At 40.0% G+C, this 25,795-nt stretch overlaps 1 protein-coding gene across 8 annotated transcripts in view; it reads left to right on the forward strand.

The window, feature by feature from the left end:
* Positions 1 to 25,795, forward strand: part of CCDC88A (coiled-coil domain containing 88A) — a 276,380-nt gene that overhangs the window by 96,430 nt on the left and 154,155 nt on the right. The gene's annotated exons all lie outside the window — the stretch shown is intronic.

Consider the following 25,795-nt stretch of genomic DNA (forward strand, 5'->3'; position numbering starts at 1 on the left):
TGATCGTGGGTCACCGAAGGGTCGGCGTGACAACCAGAGGTCTTTTGCAGACCTCTATGTTTGTCAATGCCGGATTGCTATGAGCGCCGCCCGGTGGTCGGTGCTCATAGCAAGTCAGCATTTCTGCTACATATAGGTAATCTGATCATCGTCTGTATGTAGCAGAGCCGATCAGGTTATGGCAGCTTCTAGCCTCTCATCGAGGCTGTTGAAGCATGCAAAAAAAAAAAAAAAAGTTTTGAAAAAATTTTTTTTTAAAAAGTTTAAATCACCCCCCTTTTCGCCCCATTCAAAATAAAACAATTAAGAAATCAAACATACACATATTTGGTATCGCCATGTTCAAAATCGCCCGATCTGTCAATGTAAAAAAATAATTAACAGGATCGCTAAACGGTGTAACCAGAAAAAAATCTAAACGACATAATTAAGATTTTTGTTCGCCGCAATATTGCATTAAAATGCAATAACGGGCGATCAAAAGATCGTATCTCCAACCAAAATGATAACATTAAAAACATCAGCTCGGCACACACAAAATAAGCCCTCAACCAATCTGAGATCACGAAAATGTATGCATGTATGCAAATCAAATACTTGCAATCACGTGCCTGATGATCCCTATATCGTAGAATCCTCACAGCATGCAGTGTGCGTGATGTGAGGATTCACAAGTCTGCAGTCACATAGGCTACAAGTCTGGACTCGAAGACTGGACAACGCTTTTAATGCAAAACAATCCGCAAAGTGGCTTTTTGTTCAATTCATATACACTACATATAAAGAGGACCTGTCACCAGGTCAAAAGTGGCCACTTTTTATCCTGGATTTACTCCCATTGATTCCTTGATTATTGGTCTTAAGGATCTTCTGAAAACTTGTCTTTAGCACAATTACCCTGTGGGCCATTCCCCCTTTTATGGTCTCCAGTAAGGGGGCGTGTGTCACAGGATCCTCTGGGGCCTGGATGTAATTATGCTGCTTTTCATAATTAACCTTTGAGCCATATTGGTAGAGACTATAAAAATTAGCACTAGATAAAAATGCCTATATCTATCTAGCTATATGTTGGATTTAAAAAAACAAAACAAAAAATAATTTAAAGGTGCAGTGGAAATAAAAGAAGAGCAAAACTGGCCTGTTTTAATCTGGTGACAGGTCCTATTTAGCTTGGTGGCAAAGCTTAAACTGTTTACTTATAAATAAATCTAAAAGTGTTAAAAATGACACCTATAAAAATAGATTTTGCACAAGTGAATTGTATATGACCCTTAAACATGAGTCATTCTCTAAGATTTAACATCTGTGACCCAGAATCTGAAGTGACCACATGTTCCTTGTAAATAAAGTAATGTGTTTTCTGTATTGTTACATGGCAAAGGCATATCTGTATAATAAATGTGGGGAAGTGAGAAAAAATCTGGATACCAGCCTGCTGCGGGGAATAGTACAATCTATTAAATTACATACCTATCCAGTCTCACTGGTACATTTTCTATAGTCTGGGAACGGATATTACTGGTAATTTAATATACTTTTTCTTTCAAGTGTAAATCTGTTTTGCTTCTGAAGCCTGTGTTTTCAGTTGGGTTTGTTCCACCAATTTTAGTGTTATAAATTGGTCATAAATTAGATGCAGTGGTGGCTGCAGGGGAAAAGCAGTATTATAGAGGATTGAATAAATTGGATTCACCCTCTATGACGTCCATAAGACTCCGACCAACACCACCTTAAAAGTACAAGTGCTTCTCACTAAATTAAAATATCATCAAAAAGTTAATTCATTTCAGTTCTTCAATACAAAAAATGAATCTCATATATTATATAGAGTCATTACACACAGAGTGATCTATTTCAAGTGTTTATTTCTGTTTATGTTGATGATTATGGCTTACAGCCAATGAAAACCCCAAAGTCATTATCTCAGTAAATTAGAATAATTAACAAAAAACACCTGTAAAGGCTTCCTAAGCGTTTGAAAAGGTCTCCTAGTCTGTTTCAGTAGGCTACACAATCACGGGGAAGACTGCTGACTTGAAAGATGTCCAGAAGGCAGTCAATGACACACTGCACAAGGAGGGTAAGCCACAAAAGGACATTGCTAAAGAAGCTGGCTGTTCAGAGTGCTGTATCCAAGCATATTAATGGAAAGTTGAGTGGAAGGAAAAAGTGTGGTAGAAAAAGGTGCACAAGCAACCGGGATAACCGCAGCCTTAAAAGGACTGTTTAGAATAGGCCATTGAAAAATTTGGGGGAGATTCACAAGGAGTGGATTGCTGCTGGAGTCATTGCTTCAAGAGCCACCACAAACAAACGTATCCAGGACATGGGCTACAAGTGTCACATTCCTTGTGTCATGCCACTCATGACCAATAGACAACGCCAGAAGCGGCTTACCTGGACCAAGGAGAAAAAAGAACTGGACTGTTGCTCAGTGGTCCAAGGTGTTGTTTTTAGATGAAAGTAAATTTTGCATTTCATTTGGAAATCAAGGTCTCAGAGTCTGGAGGAAAAATGGAGAGGCACAAAATCCAAGCTGCTTAAGGTCTAATGTTAAGTTTCCACAATCAGTGATGATTTGGGGAGTCATGTCTTCTGCTGGTGTAGGTCCACTGTGTTTTATCAAGACCAAAGTCAGTGCAGCCGTCTACGAGGAAATTTAGAGCACTTCATGCTTCCCTCTGTCGACAAGCTTTTTGGAGATGGAAATTTCATTCTCCAGCAGGACTTGGAACCTGTCCACACTGCCAAAAGTACCAATACCTGGTTTAAAATCAACAGTGTCACTGTGCTTGATTGGCCAGCAAACTCGCCTAACCTTAACTCCATATAGAATCTATAGGGTATTGTCAAGGGTAAGATGAGAGACAACAGACCCAACAATACAGACGAGCTGAAGGCTGCTATCAAAGCAACCTGGGCTTCCATAACACCTCAGCAGTGCCACAGGCTGATCGCCTCCATGCCACGCCACATTGATGCAGTAATGATACAAAAGGAGCCCTGGACATGTATTGAGGGCATTTACTGAACATGCATTTCATTAGGCCAACGTTTCGTATTTTAAAATCAGTTTTCAAGCTGGTGTTATAAAGTATTCTAATTTACTGAGATAATGACTTTTGGGTTTTCACTTGCTGTAAGCCATAATCATCAATATTGGCAGAAATAAACACTTGAAATAGATAACTTTGTATGTAATGACTCTATTTAATGAGTTTCACTTTTTGTATTGAAGAACTGAAATGAATTAACTTTTTGATGATATTCTAATTTAGTTAGAAGCACCTGCAGATAATCAAACTTTGTCAATTAGTAAATGAAAAAACAGACTTAAAGGATCGGTGTCATTAGAAAATGACCTATTTAAATCAAGTTTTTGTGTTACATGTATTTTTTAATTAAAAAGGCAAAAGTGGCAATGTCTTTTTGTGTTAGTCTCTGCATCTTGCAAACAATGAAACTGGGAAAGAAAGCGCAATAGGGTCTTACCTGGTAACAAAAAGTTGGCAACGAAAAGGATCCACTCACCTTACATAGTTGCTACAGAGCAATATGAAACTGGCATGAAATAGATATCAGCTTCTGCAAGGACATCGGTCAACAGAAGGACCAAACAGTGCGAAACGATCGTCAGGGAGATGTCACTCCTGTACTGCTGTTGGTGAATCCACAATGGTTTCCAACAGGATAAAAATGTATTAACAGGGTTACAGGGTTAACGCGTTTCGAGGTCACGCAGGACCTCTTCATCAGGACAGAATGAAGAAATCCTGCTCGACCTTGAAACGCGTTGACCCTGTAAACTTGTTTAATCAATACATTTTTATCTGTTGGAAATCATTGTGGATTCATCAGCAGCAGCACAGGAGTGTCGTCTCCCTCCCGATAGTCTCTGCATCCTGGCTTCCTGTGATGACATTTGGACATGGACATATGACTGTAGCAGTCAGTGTGATGTACAAACTCAATGACATGCAGATTACCTGATATCTATGTCCAGCAGGGTAGGCAAAGTAGATGGTCACCAATGAGTTGGTAGAGTGCACATTATGGATTACAAATCAGGCATTTTCTGGCTTTTACTAAAAAATTATGTAATGTAAAAATAAGACCTTCATGGACCGAGGGTTGTGAGCGCATTTTAAAATCACTACCAGGGGGACCAACGGAGCTGCTCTTGCTCCTGACCTTCAGGGCATATTAGCAAAGCATTATATGTCACTGCTACCAGGGTCAGGACCCTGACCATTGTTTTTTTGTATCAGTCCTGCATCAATTATAGATTCTCTGCGATTAAATATGGTCGAAATGCATCAAAATCAGCCCAATAAAAAACATAATTTATTTAACCAATTTATGGTAATTTTCTATATTAAAGATTTTAAAAAATTCTGTCTGATCAGCAAAATATATAACAACAGAACATCATAGACTTTACACAGGAAGAGAATGATGACAAACTCTGTAATGGTCGCTGTGTGTTTCCATTAAAGCACAGCTTCCTTTCCTGGCAAATGTGGAAAGCTGCATGAATCATGCCATTTATCGCTGATGGTTGGCGCTTTAAACTACCGGACACTGTTTATGATTACTGCTGCTTCTAAACCGCACTGTAATATTTACCGCAATCCTCCATATTCCGGATGAACAACAGCCCCATAATATATTATTCAGTAATTGTATCTAATCAATGTTTTTCATGCATTTCTTCAAACATCAGGCCCGATTCATAATTGCATTTGTGCCTTTTTTTTATACTATACTTTGTTTTTCATTTCCACCTAACACTTTTTTTTTTTTTTTTAATCTGCGCCGCTGTGTCTGAAGTCTATTTTATCTGTGTTTGCCTGTGTACTTTTTTTCTTTATGTTTGACACAATGGGTGAAGTTTGGGGTTCTCAGATGTTTTCGGTTGATTCTTCAATTGCAACTTTTAAAAAACGTATTAATTGTGTTGTTTACTAGTGATGAGCGAGTATACTCGTTGCTCGGGTGTCCTACGAGTATTTTGGCGTGCTCGGAGATTAATGTTTTCCTCGTCCTATCTGCATGATTTGCGCCTGCTAGACAGCTTGAATACATGTGTGGAATGTCTGTTTGTTAGGGAATTCCCACATGTATTCAGCCTGTCTAGCAGTCGCAAATCATGCAGCTGAGACGACGAAAACTAAATACTCGGAGGATACCCGAGCAACGAGTATACTCGCTCATCACTATTGTTTACGTATCGCATTCCCTCCCTGAGTGATTCTATGTATGTCACTTGTTTTAGTGAAAATTTTGTGACATCTTACTAAATCTATAACTTTTTGAGCTTCAAAGCTGCAAAACAGGTCATAGACCAAAAAAACAAACAAACACTTGTTTAGCATTGCACGAAATTCTTGATTTACACGCACCATTTTGAAGAATCTGGCACACAAAAAAAAAGCAACCATGACTATCGCAAGACAATAAAAGACAATAAAAGGAAAGTGACTAACTTTCCTCAAATGATGACTTGGATCCATATTATATAGAAATATGTGATTTACTCCTGACTTGGGCGTGCTGTTTTTGACTTGTGTGTTACTATATGCCGCTTGACAGTTCCTAAAAACTTAGTCTTTTATAAATAGAAATTTGCCTAAAAGTACTTCTATTCTGCTGTATTTAGCATGGCCATGTACCAACAGTTTTGTGGGGTCAGCTGGGTAAATGAAAGACTATTTAGAATTTTTAGCTGGACAATTAGGGTGTGTGCAGATGCTGCGGTTCGCGGCGGTTTTGGCCCTGCGCAGCAGTTTTACCTGTGGTGTACAGTACCATTAAATTCAATGTAAAAAAAACATGCAGTGCCGACGGTTCGTTGTTTTGCTGCGGTTTCAAAACTGCAGCATGTCACTTCTTTTTGCGGATTCCGCAGCGGTTTGGCATCTGCTCCATGGCAGGTGTCAAACCACAGGGGAAAACCGCAGCACAAACTGCAGGAAAACCGCAGAAAAAACACAGGTGTTTTGACCTGCGGTTTTCTTCAAAACCGGGCGGCCAAAATCCGCAGGGCAATCCGCAGCGTGTGCACACAGCCTTAGGGGATTCGCCCACGTTAAGTATTTGCTACAGAAATGTCTGTATGGCCGGGATCATACATGTGAGAAACTCGGACGAGTCTCGCATCTTAATACCTGGCACTGCTGCCGGCACTCGGGAGCGGAGCGTGCGGCTGCATAGAAAGACATGCAGCCGCACACTCTGCTACCGAGTGCCGGCAGCAGTGCCGGGTATTAAGATGTGAGACTCGTCCGAGTTTCTCACTTGTGTGATCCCGGCCTATCATTTCTGAATCTGTTGGCTAGAAAAATGCAATGAGAAAAATGATCATTTTGGACTCTTTTTTTACTTGCTTTTTTGGTGTGGATTTTTTCCTTTCATTAGTATTGGTGAAATCTGCAGTAAAATGCTGAAAGAATTGATATACTGCAGATTTAAATCTGCAAATCACTTCCGGAATCTCCATTCACTTTGCTGGCATCAGGAAACCCTTCAGAATTTGTGACAAATCTTCAATGAAAAATGCCCAAAAAATGTAACGTGCTCACAGCCTAAATACCAGATTACTGGAGTTTTGGACCTGGGTGACACATATGGTAAAAATGCTTCCTGTAGAAGAATGACAGCAGGAACAACAGCTTGATGTGACAATGCTGTTAGCATAGAGCAGGCACTAATTTATCTTTGCAATAAAGTTGCATACTACATGATTACTACTGCTACATTGCATCTTCGCACTAGACAGTAGTGATTCAATAGGGGGTTGCAGAAATTCCACTGGCATCGAAGTCTGTAAATCTGATTAGTCCAAGTACCCCAGAGCCATAACAATATAATAATGAAACCATAATTATGAGAATGAAGTGTCCCTTATTTTTTTTTAGTGCAGCGGCTTGTTGACAAACATTTGTGAAACGCACGTTGGGGCCGGGATATGCGGCCGGCACTAAAGCCATTAAGTCTGTATTAGAAGCTTGTGCATGGACTATTAGGCATTATATTATATTAGACAGTATCACTTTAGTATTAACTCTGTTTACTGATATCACTGTTTTATGCTTTTTGTCCTAACTTTGCACACTTTTTTTATGGTTGTATCTGTGTCCCCATTGTAGAGTCTACCTTGTCATCTTATGATTTTAATTAACCCCTTCACTACCAAGGGTGGTTTGCACGTTAACTCCCGGGCCAATTTTTACAATTCTGACCACTGTTCTTTTATGAGGCCATAACTCTGGAACGCTTCCATGGATCCCGGTGATTCTGACATTGTTTTCTCGTGACATATTGTACTTCATGTTAGTGGTAAAATTTCATTCATATAACTTGCGTTTATTTGTGAAAAAAATGGAAATTTGGCAAAAATTTTGAAAACTTTGCAATTTTCCACCTTTGAATTTTTATGCCCTTAAATCACAGAGATACGGCACACAAAAAACTTAATAAGTAAGATTTCCCACATATTTACTTTACATCAGCACAATTTTGGAACCAAAATTTTTTTTTGTTAGGAAGTTATAAGGGTTAAAAGTTGACCAGCGATTTCTCATTTTTGCAACACAATTTTATTTTTACGGACCACATCACATTTGAAGCCACTTTGAGGGGTCTATATAATAGAAAATACCCAAAAGTGACACCATTCTAAACACTGCACCCCTTAAGGTGCTCAAAACCACATTCAAGGAGTTTATTAACCCTTCAAGTGCTTCACAGGAATTTTTTGAGTATTTAAAAAAAATTAACATTTAACTTTTTTTCACAAAAAAAATCTTCAGGTTCAATTTTTTTTATTTTACCAAGGGTAACAGGAGAAATTGGACTGCAAAAGTTGTTTTGCAAATTGTCCTGAGTAGGCTGATACCCCATATGTGGGGGTAAAACACTGTTTGGGCGCATGGCAGAGCTCAGAAGGGAAGGAGCACCATTTGACTTTTCCAATGCAGAATTGTCTGGAATTGAGATCAGACGCCATGTTGCGTTTGGAGAGCACCTGATGTGCGCAAATAGTGGAAACCCCCAATTCTAACTCCAACCCTAACCCCAACACACCCCTAACCCTAGCCCTAGCCCTAACCCTAATGGGAAAATGGAAATAAATACATTTTTTAAATTTTATTATTTTTCCCTAACTAAGGGGGAGATAACGGGGGGTTTGATTTACTATTTATGGCGGTTTTTATATTTGGCAGCTGTCACACGCTAAAAGACGCTTTTTATTGTAAAAATAGTTTTTGCATCACCACATATTGAGAGCTATAATTTGTCCATATTTTGACCCACCGAGTCATGTGAGGTCTTATTTTTTGCAGGACGAGTTGTCGTTTTTATTGGTACCATTTTCGGGCACGTGACATTTTTTGATCGCTTTTTATTTTGTTTTTTGGGACGCAGAATTTACAAAAACCAGCGTTTCATGAATTTCTTTAGGGTGGTGCGTTTACACTGTTCCGCGTGCGATAAAATTGATAAAGCGGTTTTCTTCTTTGGGTCAGTACGGTTACAGCGATACCTCATTTATGTCTTTTTTTATGTTTTGGCGCTTTTATGCAATGAAAACAATTTTATGTAAAAAATAATTATTTTTGCATCGTTTTATTCTGCATCGCTTTATTCTATTTTTTCGCTGATGATGCTGTGTGGTGGCTCGTTTTTTGCGGGACAAGATGACGTTTTCAGTGGTACCATGGATATTTATATGCGTCTTTTTGATCGCGCGTTATTGCACTTTTTGTTCGGCGGTTTGATAATAAATCATTATTTTTTGCTTTGTTTTTTATTTTTATTTTTTAAGGGGTTCACTTAAGGGGTTAACTAATGGGACAGTTTTATAGGGTGGGTTGTTACAGACGCGGCGATACCAAATATGTGTACTTTTATTGTTTTTTTTTTTTTATTTCCAAAAAATGAATTTATTGGGGAAAATTTTTTTTTGTTCTTGAATTTATTTAGCAATTTTTTTTTTTAATTATTTTTACACTTTTTTTTTTTTTACTTTAATACAATGTCCCAGAGGGGACATAACTGTCCTGTGACAGATCGCTGATCTGTCACATCACAGATCACTGTGACAGATCAGCAATCTGTCACAGGCAGTGTGCAGGTTTCATTCTTGCCTGCGCTTTGCAGGCACTGAGGAAGCCAGCTTCCTGCAGGCCCCCGGAGGTCCCCGCCGCCATATTGGATCCGGGGACCTGCAGGAAAGGAGACCCCCGCAGCAGCGCTGCACATTGCGCTGCCGTGGGGGGCTCAGGGAAGCACGGAGGGAGCCCCCTCCCTGCCGATGCTTCCCTTTAACCCCCGGTACACCGCGATCATGTTTGATCGCGGTGTACAAGGGGTTAACGTGTCGGGGGCGGTCCGTGGGCGCCACTGATCCACGTGGGCGCCGCCGATCGCATTAGACGTAATATTCCGTCCATGGTAATTAGGACCCAGGGCACATGGACGGAATATTACATCCAATGAAGGAAAGGGGTTAATTAATGATGATGTTTATTTAAGACATTGTTTCACTGTTTTTCTGTGGTATTATGTATAACACAGTTGTGTGAAAAAGTGTTTGCCCCTTCCTGATTTCCTATCCTTTCCCATGTTTGTCACACTTAAATGTTACAGATCACCAAACAAATTTAAATATTAGACAAAGAAAACACAAGTAATCACAAAATGCAGTTTTTAAATGACGCTCTTTATTATTATTAAGAGAAAAAGAAATCTAAACCTACAGGTCCCTGTGTGAAAAAGTGATTGCCTTTCCTTCTTTAAAACATAAATTAACTGTGATTTAAATTCACTAGCAACATGCAAGTCTGATTACTAAAGTAATGAAGATAAATGTCCAGCTCCACGATATAGTGAAATATGATTCTTTATTCACTTAGTCCATACAAGTGAGGTTAAAAGCCAGCATGAATTACAAGGCTTGCGATCTACGCGTTTCAAGTGACTGGGCACTCTTAATCATGATATTATGTTATCACTTGTATGGACTAAGTGAATAAAGAATCATATTTCACTATATCGTGGAGCTGGACATTTATCTTCATTACTTTGGATTGAGCGCCTGGACACAGCGGTCTCGTGCTCCGATGTTGGAGTGTCATGTCTGGTGAGCTGGATTTGCATCCTGTTTTAAGTCTGATTACTGCCACACATGTTCTCAATCAAGAAATCACTTAAATGGGACCTGCCGGGCAAAGTTAAGTAGATCAAAAAACTTACCCACAGAAAACCCATTTTGGGGTATTTGTTCCTAATCGGTGCAGTGCAGAGTTGGTATGGTCAAGTATGATGCCATTGATGAAACTTGTCCTGGTTCTCTTTAAAAAAAACAAGCAAAGTATGAAGCTTTCTAGGCAGTGCTCCTTGGAAAAAGAGTATGCAGATCAGTTTTTTGTTCTTTGAGTGAGTTGTCTCACAAATTCTGCCAGAAAAAGGGGGAGACAAAAAAGCGCAATAGGGTCTTATCCACGTTACAAAAGACAGTATATCATGAAATATGCTCACCTGGTTAGGATGAGATAAGAGCGTGTAGGTAGCGGCTGCTGCAGATCCACAGGTCTTCAGTGACCAAAGAAATGATGAATCCAAAGGGAGTTTGTAGCTATATTCCGCGCTGCCGCTTTAGACAAATTCCAGGAGAATGCTGTATGATTGCAGTGGTTTTATTCTACGCGTTTCAGGGGTCTCATGCCCCCTTCATCAGGAAATACCACAAATACATACAGGTATCACAGACATAAATAGGTTTGTAAGGATGCTGGATTTCAAAAAAATGAGCGCCAACAAGTCAGATGATGCAGTGTCAAAGTTCAATGACACCACATGGTTAACAGTTAACCTAAGATATATTACAAAAGAATACGTATTTTAAAAGATTTTTTGATTAAATTTTCGTTTACAAAACAGATAATAAAGTCAAATTTACGATTTAAACAAAAAAAAAAAAAAAAAAAAAAAAAAAAGGGGAAAGGGGGAGTTTATTCCTGTTTAGAGGTGGATACCTTACAAGTGGACTATCGTATGGAAACAGCAAACCGCTTTTTTTTCATTGAAAGCATTGCAATCTTAATACAAAAAGGGGAAAAAAGTAAAAACATAATTTTAATTCATTACCAATAAAAAATATATAATTTTAGTTAAATTCTAGAAAATTAAATATAAAATTATTTTTTAGTATAGAGGAAATTGGTTAAAAAATAATAAAGGATGCTAAAAGTAGCAACACACGAGAAGCTGCACAGCAGCCAGCGCTGCTCAGAATGAGAACGCAGACAGCATGGATTCATTACTTCACTAATACAAAGATCATGGGCAAATTTTAGATATAACATGAAGCACATAAAAAAGGGGGTTAATATCAGATGCAGCAACACACAGGACGCTGTGCAGGAGCCAACTACTGCTCAAAGAAAAAACGCAGGATAAAGCGGCAGAGTGAATGGGTGGCTTCATTAATAGATAAGATCACAGGCAGCTTTAGTGTTCACCCCCTGACACATAAGTCTTTTTACTGTGAAGGAGTGGCAGTAACATTCTTGCACTGTTCACTAATCTCTATGACTAGGCAATATATGCATGGGAGCTGAGTTAAAGGAGAAATAAGATACTATTATCAGCCGGGGTCATTCTTTCATGTCAGACTAGTAGAATTAGTAGCGCTTACCCGGGCTTAATTAAAGAAAAAAAAAAAAAAAAAAAAACTCTTCAAAAAATTCTTCAAAAAATGCAACTAACAGAGATAATGTTTAAGACAGAGGTATGAAAGTGATTGCTCCCAAGGGCAAAAGGAGCTAAACCTGATAGGAGGCTATACAGGATTTTCATATATATAACACTCTTTTAGAGCTAACGCACAAGCAATATTTAAGCAAATACATAAATAATTTTTTTTTTTTTTTTTTTTTTTTTTTTTTCCCTCCTCTTCCTTTTTCATTAGACCAAGGAGGCACAGTATTGTAAAATTAATTATAAATATAAATATAAAATTGCAATTAGGTATTGCATTAAGTGCAAACAAATCTATAAAAAAATATATTAAAAACCACAAGGCGGGGACTGCATAACTAGGTTGACATTATAAGAATTCGAAACTATTAAAAATTAGCCCTATCGATCATATACCTAAATGTGCACCGAACAGATCTACGAAACTAAATAGAAAGGAAGCCTATTGGATCTACAAATTAGGGAGTCTGAAACCACAGGGTCTAAATGAAATAACTGAGGTTTTTACCTAGACAGTGGAATTTTTGTTTATATCTATATTCACATGCTCTGCAACCTTAAAGGGAAAAAAAAAATAAAAAAAAAAACCCTCATGTGTATAGATGGCTTCTGAGTTCTTTTGCGATAATTTCTCTTTGTTCTATTTAAATTTAAAATTTTATTTGTACTATTTGTGTCAGTTTCCCTTGTTTATAATGTCAACCTAGTTATGCAGTCCCCGCCTTGTGGTTTTTAATATATTTTTTTATAGATTTGTTTGCACTTAATGCAATACCTAATTGCAATTTTATATTTATATTTATAATTAATTTTACAATACTGTGCCTCCTTGGTCTAATGAAAAAGGAAGAGGAGGGAAAAAAAAAAAAAAAAAAAAAAAAAAAATTATTTATGTATTTGCTTAAATATTGCTTGTGCGTTAGCTCTAAAAGAGTGTTATATATATGAAAATCCTGTATAGCCTCCTATCAGGTTTAGCTCCTTTTGCCCTTGGGAGCAATCACTTTCATACCTCTGTCTTAAACATTATCTCTGTTAGTTGCATTTTTTGAAGAATTTTTTGAAGAGTTTTTTTTTTTTTTTTTTCTTTAATTAAGCCCGGGTAAGCGCTACTAATTCTACTAGTCTGACATGAAAGAATGACCCCGGCTGATAATAGTATCTTATTTCTCCTTTAACTCAGCTCCCATGCATATATTGCCTAGTCATAGAGATTAGTGAACAGTGCAAGAATGTTACTGCCACTCCTTCACAGTAAAAAGACTTATGTGTCAGGGGGTGAACACTAAAGCTGCCTGTGATCTTATCTATTAATGAAGCCACCCATTCACTCTGCTGCTTTATCCTGCGTTTTTTCTTTGAGCAGTAGTTGGCTCCTGCACAGCGTCCTGTGTGTTGCTGCATCTGATATTAACCCCCTTTTTTATGTGCTTCATGTTATATCTAAAATTTGCCCATGATCTTTGTATTAGTGAAGTAATGAATCCATGCTGTCTGCGTTCTCATTCTGAGCAGCGCTGACTGCTGTGCAGCTTCTCGTGTGTTGCTGCTTTTAGCATCCTTTATTATTTTTTAACCCATTTCCTCTATACTAAAAAATAATTTTATATTTAATTTTTTAGAATTTAACTAAAATTATATATTTTTTATTGGTAATGAATTAAAATTATGTTTTTACTTTTTTCCCCTTTTTGTATTAAGATTGCAATGCTTTCAATGAAAAAAAAGCGGTTTGCTGTTTCCATACGATAGTCCACTTGTAAGGTATCCACCTCTAAACAGGAATAAACTCCCCCTTTCCCCTTTTTTTTTTTTTTTTTTTTTTTTTGTTTAAATCGTAAATTTGACTTTATTATCTGTTTTGTAAACGAAAATTTAATCAAAAAATCTTTTAAAATACGTATTCTTTTGTAATATATCTTAGGTTAACTGTTAACCATGTGGTGTCATTGAACTTTGACACTGCATCATCTGACTTGTTGGCGCTCATTTTTTTGAAATCCAGCATCCTTACAAACCTATTTATGTCTGTGATACCTGTATGTATTTGTGGTATTTCCTGATGAAGGGGGCATGAGACCCCTGAAACGCGTAGAATAAAACCACTGCAATCATACAGCATTCTCCTGGAATTTGTCTAAAGCGGCAGCGCGGAATATAGCTACAAACTCCCTTTGGATTCATAAATTCTGCCAGAAGAGATAGCTACTTGCAAGATAGGTTATGTCTTGGCATTTCTCTTTGGCCATGTTACAAAGCTTGATAAAGGGTCAGACATTGACTTATAAACAGCTATATTCCGTTGTTTTGTTTTGGATCATGAAGACATTAGTTTATAGTTCAGCTTCAAACTATAGAAGAGAAGTTAATAAAAAATTGAAGGAGACTGCGTTGCATTACCAGGCATAACCTATTGACAAGAGTGGCACTGATTTAGTGGAAATAAAAAAAGCTTTTTAATCTACAACCACTCTTAGGTTTCATCTAGCCTTCAAGTGATTACTTGTTAGTATTCAGCAGCAAATATTCACAAGGAAATCCAACATCAAAATGATTTTTCAGGGGGCAGTTCCTGTGAGCTTTCTAGCTCATATCTAAAATGTAGATTTCCTATACCCCTCCTATCTTGTAGTGATGTGTGAGTAGACACGCTGCTTTTACTACTGATTTCTTCCTGCATAATGTTCCAGGAAACAACACAATAGACAAATATCTGGTTAGAGTGACATGGGTTGCTGTGGGGTCCCCCGAGGTTTGTGCTCCATGACTTCCATCCCCCACCAGGTCATGATGACATATACGTTTTACAATGAAGGAAATAAATTATTTTTTTCTGCAATTCCGTAAGTGTTTTTTTCACAATACAATAAAAATAAACAGCTTCACTACCCAATAGTTTTGCAGGTTCAGTGATTGGGAAAGACAGTCGTTATCGTAATCAGGACATGCTTGTCCCTCTGGATTGTGTTCGGCCCTCAGTTCACCTTCATTCTCCTTCTATACTCCTGTAAATTACACTGTGTTACTGCACAATGATCAGATGTGTTTTTTGAACCTATATTGACTCCTCTGCCCCCTTCAGAGGAGGAGACTTTCCAATAATTGATTTGCATCAGCAATTTTCCAGCTGAACTATATCCTCTGCTTTGTCCTCTTTCTGGATGAGCATCACACAAGTACAGATGACGAAGCTTCCGTTAGTCCCAAAGAACAAAGCTGGCCCTGTTTTTATTTTTGCAGCATTACATCCTTTATCAACGGGAATATGGTTATTCATCTATGACTGTATGCATTAGCTGGTACGTCCTGGATCACACTGGTTAAATTACTACTGAATTATCTGTTCAAGGGCTGAGAATAGTGAGAAACAGACAGTACATTTGATTCTTCATCCAAAATTCCCCTTCACTTTCTTTAATCTATTGGAGCTAAAGTTAAATAATTTTGCCTAATTTTAAAGAGAATTGTCCGGTTTTACGGCGTATAAATTGGACAAGTGCAATCCAATAAAAATCAGATTGTACTCTGATGTTATTCAATGATTCCCCGCTCATTGCAGTTTTCTACTCAGCTTTGATAAGACTGAGAAAAAAATCGCAACATGCTTTGTGTGGCAACGTACCGTATTTTGGACAAGACTCGCCAATGCAAGTCAATGGGTGAGAGATATCACATGGCAAATACCTATAATCGGTTTTGCATATGTAGCTTTTTGTACTTATATTTAGGTAATAATTAAGTGAACAGAATGGTGTGGGGCCCCCTTATTTTTAATTACGAGCTGAAGGAAAGTAGACAGGGAATGGGGCAATATCCATGGAGCTTCCCAGCCTATTGACAGCTCACAGCTGTCTGCGTAGCCTTTACTGATTAATATGGATGTTCCACGACGAGCCCTGACCAGGGGCGTAACTACCATGGTCTTAGCAGTCACCACTACGACCGGGCCCGGGGGAAGTCAGGGGCCTGGCAGGTCACACCATATGTCCCTCCCAACCGTTCTCATGGGACAGTCCCGTTTTTGACCCCCCCACGCGTCCCGCCTGGGACTCTATTCTTCCTGCACTGCACTCAGCCACCATGCTCCCCCCATGCACCCCATCCTCGCCCTCCCAGATAGACCCACGGCAGCCCCTTACAGCCTGCAATAATGTTGCTAGGCTGTGTTCTCTTCTGTGACACAGGACCTGAGATGGGGTCACAGGAGGGGTGGAGTCAGGGGTCACATGATCAGGAGCCTCGTGTATGCAGTACTCTGCTGTGCTGGTTGTCATGGTGCTGGATGAGGTAAGTTTATGTGTGGGGTAAGGTAAGGAGGGGTTTACAGTGTAGATGTAGCAGAGCTGTGCTGAGCGGTGACGTCAGTAAGGTTATCGCAGTTCCCTGACTATGTCCAAGTGACATGTCTTCCTCTCTTGTATGTGGCTTCTAAGAGAGATCAGTTCCCCCATGTTTCACATGTGAAATAAATTCTGCTTAATGACTTCACCAATTTAATATTGATCTGCAGGAATATGCCTGAACCAAGAAAAATTTTACTGTGGATCTGAATTGGAAAACGCTATCAGCGCTAATTGGACAAGGGGAATGGTATCATCCAGTTGTCAATTTATATATACATTTTCCAGAAGATTAACTGAGTAAAATCACAAGTAACAGCAAAAAAGATGCACTAAAATGTTTTATAGGAAAAACAAGTATTTGTTACAGTAAACATGAAAGGAGACTGCAAGCATTAAAGGAGTTTTATACTACAATAATATGGATGACCTTTCCTTAGGGTAGGTCTTCAATATCAGATCAGGGGGGTCCCAACCGATCAGCCTCTAGCAACAGCCAGATGTAAACATTGTTCAGAGTGGAACACCACCACTCCATTGCACTGTGTAGTGGCTGTTCACAGGTACTGCAGATCAGCTCCTATTCATACCTGTAACTGGCATCAGCTGACCAGTAGGGGTGCCAGGCGTTGGACCTCTATCTGACATTGAGGACCTTTTTTAAGGATCCTACTTGGTCATCAAGATTAGACGGATCCTCAATATTGTAGTGGAAAACTCTTTAATACATGTGATATTTCCCCTTTGCATCAAAGCACCTATAGAATTTAGGCAACCCTTTTTAGTTGCTTTACGCAACCTGTATCCAGCTGTGTTCTGGATGTGTGTCATTTCTTCACATCTGTAATTGTACTATTTGACCATCTAGCTCCTTGTATAACTTCTACAGATGGGATATGGTGGGTGTTGGGTATATTGAATATCAAGGTGGAATTAAAGGAGGCTAAATCATTTGTTGAATGAAGATGATCTATAAATCTATGGCCAGGTGGTTGAGTCATTTATTGTTTATCTATTAGGCTTCGTTCAGACATAAGTTATTCATGGATAAAACACGGATCTATGTTCATCAATGTGGCTGTGCTTTTTTGCAGACTGAGTGGCCTATTCATTTTTTCATCCTAGTCATGGATCAAATTCCTCCATATAAGTATGGTGAGGCAGTGTTCCCCCCCAGGATACGCATGGAGGCTTATTGAGGCTATGAGAGTGCATTGTAGTCAGCGACGTAGCTGTGATTGCAATGTGGAATTAAAATAAGTGTTAGTCTTGGGTAGAGATGAGAGAATTTGCTCGGGTTCCCTCCTGTTTGTTGGGCTCTCCATGCATGTGTCTTGACTGTGACATCTGATCGGCCGGTGCAATCCAGGAAGCCGGGTTCCCTCTGCAGCTTTCTCGTCAAGCGCTATAGCTTTCCAAATAAGAGGGAACCCGAGCAAATTTGCTCATCTCTAGTCTTGGGCATGCTAGTGTCCCGGGCAGAGTTGTGAAAATCTGCTCTGGGGTTTTTGTGTTTGGAAACAGACTGCAGGATGGTAGTCCTGCAGTCAGTTTTATTTCAGGCCTGGGTTTTCCATGTGGCTGAAGGCCACCGATCCCAGTTAAAATCCCTGCAGTAAAGGGTTTGTGTATGTCAGGTTGAGTGTCAGTCTGGTGTGTGTTAGAGGGCAGAGCATTCAGCTCTGCAGTGCTCCATCTGTGCGAGGTAACACAGACAAGCATAGCTAAGCAGCCAAGGCAGCTTAGGGGCCTGGCACCCACAGCGTACACTGCGGTGCAGTCGCCCACCGCAAAAGCTCTCAGAGGTGGACTGTCTTGTGCCCGATGGTGAACTGGAGGTAGACTGTCCTGTGCCCAAAAGAAGTGGACTAGCATGTTTATCGGCTGCAAACTGGGAGGGTATCGTTCCCGGTTGCGATCCGGAGGACACCGGGTACTATGTAGTACTGTGAATTGGACGTTAATGGTGTATACTTGTGTGATTTGGACATTGATGCTGTGAAGTAAACGCATTAAAGAGACTTTGATTTGGAACTCTGTTGGGTCACTGCCTCCTCACTGCATAAGTGTGCTACCACTGTACTACAGTATATGGGTCCTTGAAAAACCCAGACAGCTCACGGATTGCATCCGAATGCTGTCTCGTTTTCATGTTTGTGAAATCTCCATCAGTTTAATGCTTCATTAGTTTTTGTATTGCAAAACAAAAAAAAATTATAAATTGACTAAACGCTGATCAAAATCTTACCCAAAATACAGTACTGATGAAAATTGATCTATTTTTTGCATATGAAACCATTCACTGAAGTTGAATGAAAGCCATATTCACACATTCGGTATGTAGTCACTATTTTAAATCAGTATTTGTAAGCCAAAATCAGGAATGGAACAATCAGAGGAAAAGCATAATAGAGACACCCGTCACCACTTCTGTATTTATCACCCACTCCTGACTTTGGCTTCTAAATACTGATGTAAAATACTGACCAAATACTGAACGTGGGAATGTGGCCTTAGGCCGGGGTCACACTAACCGACGCAAAATACGGTCAGTATTTTACATGCGTAATAAGGATGAATGACCCCTAAATAGTGCTCCGTATGTCATCCGTAAGCAAGGTGTGGTCGCGTATTTTGCGCATGTCAGCATCCGTATGTAATCCGTATGCCATCCACATGCTGAGATTTTCTCGCCGGCTTGCAAAATGGACATATAATGGAGCCCTATGACAGGGTTTCTAATAGAAACCAAAGAATAGATATAGACACATAGAATGCATATATATATATATATATATATATATATATATATATATATATATATATATATATATATATATATATGTGTGTATTCTATGTGTATATATCTATTTTGTTTCTTTATTAAAACTGTCAGTGTGAGTTTACTGTATAGCGCACTGAATTGCCGGCTTTGCTAAAAGACACCTGGTGCGTATTTCTCGCAAGTCACATGTGTGGTCCGTGTGTAATCCATATTTTTTGCGCACCCATAGACTTGCATTGTCGTACTACGGGCGTAGTACGCTGACAATCGCAGCATGCTGCGATTGGCACGGACCGTAGAATACGGATGAGAAATATACGGCTGGTGCGAGGGACCCCATAGAGAATCATTGGTCCGTGTGTAATGCGTGCTTTTAACGCCTCTCACTCGTCCGTATTCCTCGCCAGTGTGACCCCGGCCTTAGACTAGGGCTACTCAACGAATTGTGCCCTCTCAACATTAAAGTGGTTGTCCACTACTCGGACAACCCGTTCTCAATCACTATGTTTCCCCCCAGTGAAATAATAACATCTATACTCACCATTCTAGTGGTGTTGGCACTGGCTGTCCCAGGGCTTGCATGGCGTTGATAAATTAGGCATCTGGAAGAAGCCAATGCTGCAGTTGCTCTCTCAAATCCTCCAGATGTCAATTAAGTATGAGGGAGAGGAAAGGGAAGTCAGCCCTGATTAGCCACATGAATCACGTTACATAATGCCACGAGTCCCATGAGAGCCGCCAGTGCTGACACCACTGAAATGGCACCGGCACTGGATGTGTGCTGTTATTATTTTACTGGGGGAAACATAGGGATTGTCCTAGTAGTGGACAGCCCTTTTAATGCCAGAGTCACACTACCGCATAACATGGCCGAGTACTATGCAATAAAACATCGCCTAGCACTCGCCCCAATATTTCTCTATGGGGCAGCTCAAATGTGCGATTATTTTCTCATACCGATTCGGCATGAGGGAACAATCTCAGCATTCTGCGACTGGCAGCGAGACTCAGCTCACTCTTACACATACAAGTCTATGGGTGTGAGTGAAACATCGCACTGCACTCGGATATCAATACCAGTGCGATTTCCGCTGACACTGGCAGCAGAGGAGATAGAAAAATTAATTAATTCTATACACTGGAGTTACTCCAGCCTTAGATTTCAAATCCTGTGCTCATAAGAAATGATTGTCAATATTGCCCTGCAGACATCCAGCAAGCTTAGACTTCTGCAGACTATCTGATCATGGCCATGGAAGTTTTCAACAAAACCACATTCACTATCAATGCGTGGGTTGTAGTAGCGCATGATCATTGGTATATTTTGATGCAAGTGTGTCGATTTTTACTGATGATGGTCACTTCTACAATGTGTGACACTCTAAGTTTCATGTATAGTTTGTGGTGGGTTCAAAGGTTTTCACAAGTAGTATGAGGCCTCTACTTGTGTCACTATCTTTGACCCTACAGGATTATTCTGAAGTTAGGTACTTGTAGATCTGCCCATGCCACCCATCTAAGTAACCAGTCATATGATCCTATACTAGAGGCTGATGTCACAAACACATCTTAGTGACATTTGTACTGTTACTGTGCGCATATGTATACATATATATCCTTATGTACAGTTGTTAGATGTGGATATTAAAGGCTTTTCCAGGCTTACAATGTTGATGACCAATCCCTAAAGTTTCTGACTAATATCAGATTGGTGAGAGTCTGACCTGGGAAACCCCACCGATCAGTTACATACATAGTAACATAGTTTTGACGGCTGAAGGAAGACCTTATGTCCATCTAGTTCAGCCTGTTTCTAGTGCAGCTGTTCTGCATTGTTGATCCTGGGGAAGGCAAAAAACCCACAGAGTAGAAGCCAATCTTCTCCATAGGGAAAAAAATTCCTTCCCCTAAGCAGGGTCAACCATCTACCTATAATATTCTGTTATTCGTAACCTTCTATACTGTTACTCACAAGAAAAGCATCCATTCCTTTCTTAAATTCATTCAGTGAGTTGGCCATCACCACTTCCTCAGGAAGAGAATTCCAGAGCCTCACTGCTCTTACCGTGAAGAACCCTCTTCTATGCTGGTGCAGAAATTGTCTTTCCTCCAAACGAAGAGAATGCCCCCTTGTTCTTGTCACAGTCCTTGGTACAAACAGCTCATTGGAGAGATTGTTTTAGCTGAGTCGGCAGCCAAATATTAACAGTGAACATGGCAAAATAGCACAGCTCCACACACGGTGTAGTGGCCGTTTCCAGGTACTACGGCTCAGCTCTTATTGAAGTGGTCTGCAGTACCAAGAAGGGGCCACTACAGATGGTATAGAGCTGTGCTGTTGGGTTCAAGTATCTATCTATCCACCACAAGTACTGAAAACAGCTGAATAGTGCGGGGGAGTCACATAGGTCAGGATAGGTCAGCAGTTTATTAAGTCAAGAAAACTCTTTTAATACAAATGTGATTGGTTGTTAATTTTTTCAAACATAGACTAAAGGTCACTAATTACTGAGTGTATATGCTCGAAACTACCCAACCCAGTTGTATTGGTCATGTCCAGAGCCATTTCCAAGAGGAGGATCTGACTCGCTGCATGGAGCTGTGATGATTCAGTCAATGGAGATGTAACATTTATGAGACAGTTATTTCATGTGATGAAAAAAACAATGACTAGCTTTACCAAGAAATGCTGTGTAACATTAGCAAAACACCATCTATCCGCAAGTGTGAACATAGCCATAGAGCACGCTGCACACAACTGTGTTCTCAGGATTGCGGCTCTCATACAGTAGTGCGCTAAAGATGCCTAAAGCAACACCCCGAGCAAAACTGATGATGTGTTCTGTCTAGTGCATGGCCTGAAGGAGAGCATGATCCAAGGATTCTCTATGGTGTAGTTTGTGTCCTCGTGTCGTGAATCACTCTTGTAGCCCCAGCACGTGGCATAGAACCGCACACATTGTGCCAGGAATCTTCCCAGTTTTCGGATATTACTCATCTCACTTAGAATACTTCTAGAGACTTTTGATCTATGAAGAACATCCTAGTAATCGCACAATAATGCAATGTCACAGTTTTCCTCAGAGGATACAGTCCTGAGGAAAAAAAAAAGTATCCTATGGCTTTACACATCACATATTTAAAAGAAAATTTCATGTGGTCCTCAGAAGGTCCTAAAATTTGGTAAATCTGACCTCAGATGAACGACAATACATGGCAAATTATACCATGTTATTATTTATTTATCAAAGACTAGGCCAAGGCTCAGGAGCATTGTGATAGAAAGTAAGTACACCCCATGAATCAATAGCTGGAGAAACCACTTGCAGCAATAACTTGATACAATCATTTTCCGTATAACTTTATCACTCTCTCGCATCATTTTGGTGTAACTTTGGCCCAGTCTTCTCTCTCGCATCATTTTAGTGTAACTTTGGCCCAGTCTTCTTTACAAGTTCATTGAGGTTTGTCGGCACTAGTTCATCCCAAACTCTCTTAGCCTCTTCACACACTATGATGGATATACAGGTCATAGAGCGTGTCAGAGACTCTGGAGCTGGCACAGAAGCAGAGCCGGCTCTGCATAGGACAGATGTCCGCTATAGTATATAACTGGTATCTGCCTCAATGAACAGTGATCTGCACTCTCCGCTTGCTACTGTTAACCTATTAAATGCTGTTGTCAATCAGTGACCAGTTTCCAGTGATCTGTCCCAGACGTCAGTTCAGTAGCCCATCGGTTGTCCTACAGTGTAATCTTAAGGCCCCGTCACACTAAGCGACTTACCAGTGATCCCGACACCGATAAGAAGGTGTCAGGATCGCTAGTAAGTCGCTATGTGATCGCTGGTGATAACAAATTCTCGCGGTCATTCGTGCCATAAGCGATCTCGGTAGCGAGATCACTGCTGAGTCACAACTTTTGTGACGTAACAGCGATCTCACCAGCGAGATTGCTGTGTGTGACAGCGATCAGCGAGTGGCCCCCCTGCCGGTATCCCTGATCGCTGGAAGAAACCTCTGGACATTTCTTTGGTCGCTGGTCTCCCGCTGGCCAGCAGGCATCGCTGTGTGTGACAGGCGGGAGACCAGCGATCAGGTGTAAAAAATAATTAAAAAGATAAAAAATATAGTTATTCTCACCTTCCGATGTCCCATTCAGCCATCCTGCCTCTCTCCACACTCCGGTCCCAGTGATCCTTTGCACGAATGACCGCGAGACTTTGTTATCCCTCGAGACCGTGACATCTCGCTCGCAAAGGATCACTGGGACCGGAGCGCGGAGAGAGGCAGGATGGCTGAACGGGACGTCGGAAGGTGAGAATAACTATATTTTTTATTTTGATTCTATTTTTTACAGGGATGGCCAGCGATGCCGGGCGCTCGGCATCACTGTGCTGATCGCTGGTGAAGCTGTCTGTGTGACAGCTCACCAGCGATCACATAGCGACTTACTAGCGATCCTGACACCTTGATATCGGTGTCAGGATCGCTGGTAAGTCGCTTAGTGTGACGGGGCCTTTAGTGTGACGGGGCCATTAGGGAACCAAATTGACATTGTTTCAGAAGACTTAATATTCAGTTCTAACTATTCAAGGTTTAGTAATCCTGTTAAGTTCTTTTTACAAAGTATAGACCTTTCATCACCACCATTCCAAAGAATCCATACTAGTTCAGTCTACTTTTAATTGTACTGTCATGAACTTGAACATTTAACATGCTGGGGCCTTTAGACTCTGAGCTGTAGCCCTTGTTGTTTTTTTGCAATTTTTCTGAGCATTGCATGTTGTGACATTGAAGTGAATTTTCTGGGGCAACCACTCCTGGAAACATTGTCAGCTGTCTTGAATGTTTTCCAATTGTAAATTTTTTCACTGTAGAATAATGGGGCTCCAATTTTTTTTGGAAAACGGCTTTCTACCCTTCCTTGATGGATGGGCAGCAACAATTGCTTCACAAAGATAATTGCTGATGTTAACATATGCCTGGATGCTCCAAAACAGCAAACTACCAAATCTGCATTTATAAACATCAATTAATCAAGGGCATTTGATTACCAGTATCTAGTTACTGCGTACCTTCTTTAATTCTATGGAAGTAGGAAAGGTGTGCTTAATTTTGTGCACATTGCTTTTTAATTTTGTCCTAGTTTTTGGTAAAATAAATAATCACGGTGTAATTTGCAATGTGTGGTTTATCTGAGGTTGTATTTATCTAATTTTAAAATTTTCAAAGAAACAGATTTTTTTTATTATGTCCTGATACATAAAATCATGAGAATGTGTTGTTTCAAAAAGTGTGCAATATTCTTTGGCTAAAAGATTAAACGGGTTGTCCACTAGCGGAAAATAACGTAAATGTACATTAGCGTTTGGCTCACCGTATGCGTTGGGGGCTCAGGACCTGAGCTCTCTCCACATATGGTGGATGACAGATATGTCTCTAACAGCAGCGACCAGAGCTGAGCTGTTAACTATTTAGACGCCTCTTGCATCAGCCCCCTGCAACGTGATCACAAGCACAGATGGGTCATCATGGCAGCCGGGTCCTACTGAAAGCCTAAATATAAAGTAAAAAAAAAGGTATAACACAATTCAAATCAACCCCTTCTCCAATTAAACATAAGGAATTATAAAATATACCGTACATATTTTATCCTAGTGTCCCTAAAATTTTATCAAAATATAAATTGAATTAATCTATTTGGCAAATGCAATATATGGAAAAAAATCTTGCAAGAATTTTGGTTCTTTACACCTCCCTACACCTCCCTAAAAATAGAATAAAGGTGATTAACATATTAAAGGTACACCACATTTGTATTAATAAAATCATCAGCTCACTCCGCAAAAACAAGCCCCGCATAGCTCCAGCAATAGAAAAATGAAAGCGCCATGAGTATCAGAAAATAGGGTGCATTACACTGTATGGAGCACTATGTGAGATGCATTATACTGTATGGAGCACTATGTGAGATGCATTATACTGTATGGAGCACTATGTGAGATGCATTATACTGTATGGAGCACTATGCGAGGCCCATTGCATTGTATGGAACACTATGTGGGTGAATTATACTGTATGAACACTATGTGGGACCATTATACTTTATGGAATACTGTGTGGCGTCATTATGCTGTGTGGGGCCCATTACACTGTGTGGAGCACTATGCGGGGCCATTATATTGTATGGAGCACTATGTGGGGTCAATATACTGCATGAGGCACTATGTGAAGCCATTGTACAGTTTGGAATACTATGTAGAGTCATACTGTATGGAGCACTATGTGGGGCTATTATACTGTATGGACCACTATGTGGGGCATTACATTGTATGGAGCACTATGTGGGGCCATTATACTGTATGGAGCACTATGTGGGGCTATTATACTGTATGGACCACTATGTGGGGCATTACATTGTATGGAGCACTATGTGGGGCCATTATACTGTATGGAGCACTATGTGGGGCTATTATACTGTATGGACCACTATGTGGGGCATTACATTGTATGGAGAACTATGTGGGGCCATTATACTGTATAGATCAATATGTGGAGACATTATACTGTATGGAGCACTATGTGGGGCCCATTGTACTGTATGGAGCACTATGTGGGGCATTACATTGTATGGAGCACTATGTGGGGCCATTATACTGTATAGATCAATAAGTGGGGCCCATTATACTGTATGGGGCTGTTTTACTGCATGGACCATTATGTGGAGACATTATACTGTATGTAGGGCAATGCAGAGCCCATTATACTGTATGGAGCACTTTTTGTGGCCATTATATTGTATGTGCCAGACATGTAGCATAATTTGTGCCAAACTGTCTTTCATGACCTACACCATATGAATTACAGTGTGTGTGTGTTTTAGACACTTTGTTCCTTGCTTGAT

Source organism: Dendrobates tinctorius, unplaced genomic scaffold (assembly GCF_039654945.1).
Source record: "Dendrobates tinctorius isolate UK_male_01 unplaced genomic scaffold, ASM3965494v1 ptg000203l, whole genome shotgun sequence".
Classification (NCBI taxonomy): Eukaryota; Metazoa; Chordata; class Amphibia; order Anura; family Dendrobatidae; genus Dendrobates; species Dendrobates tinctorius.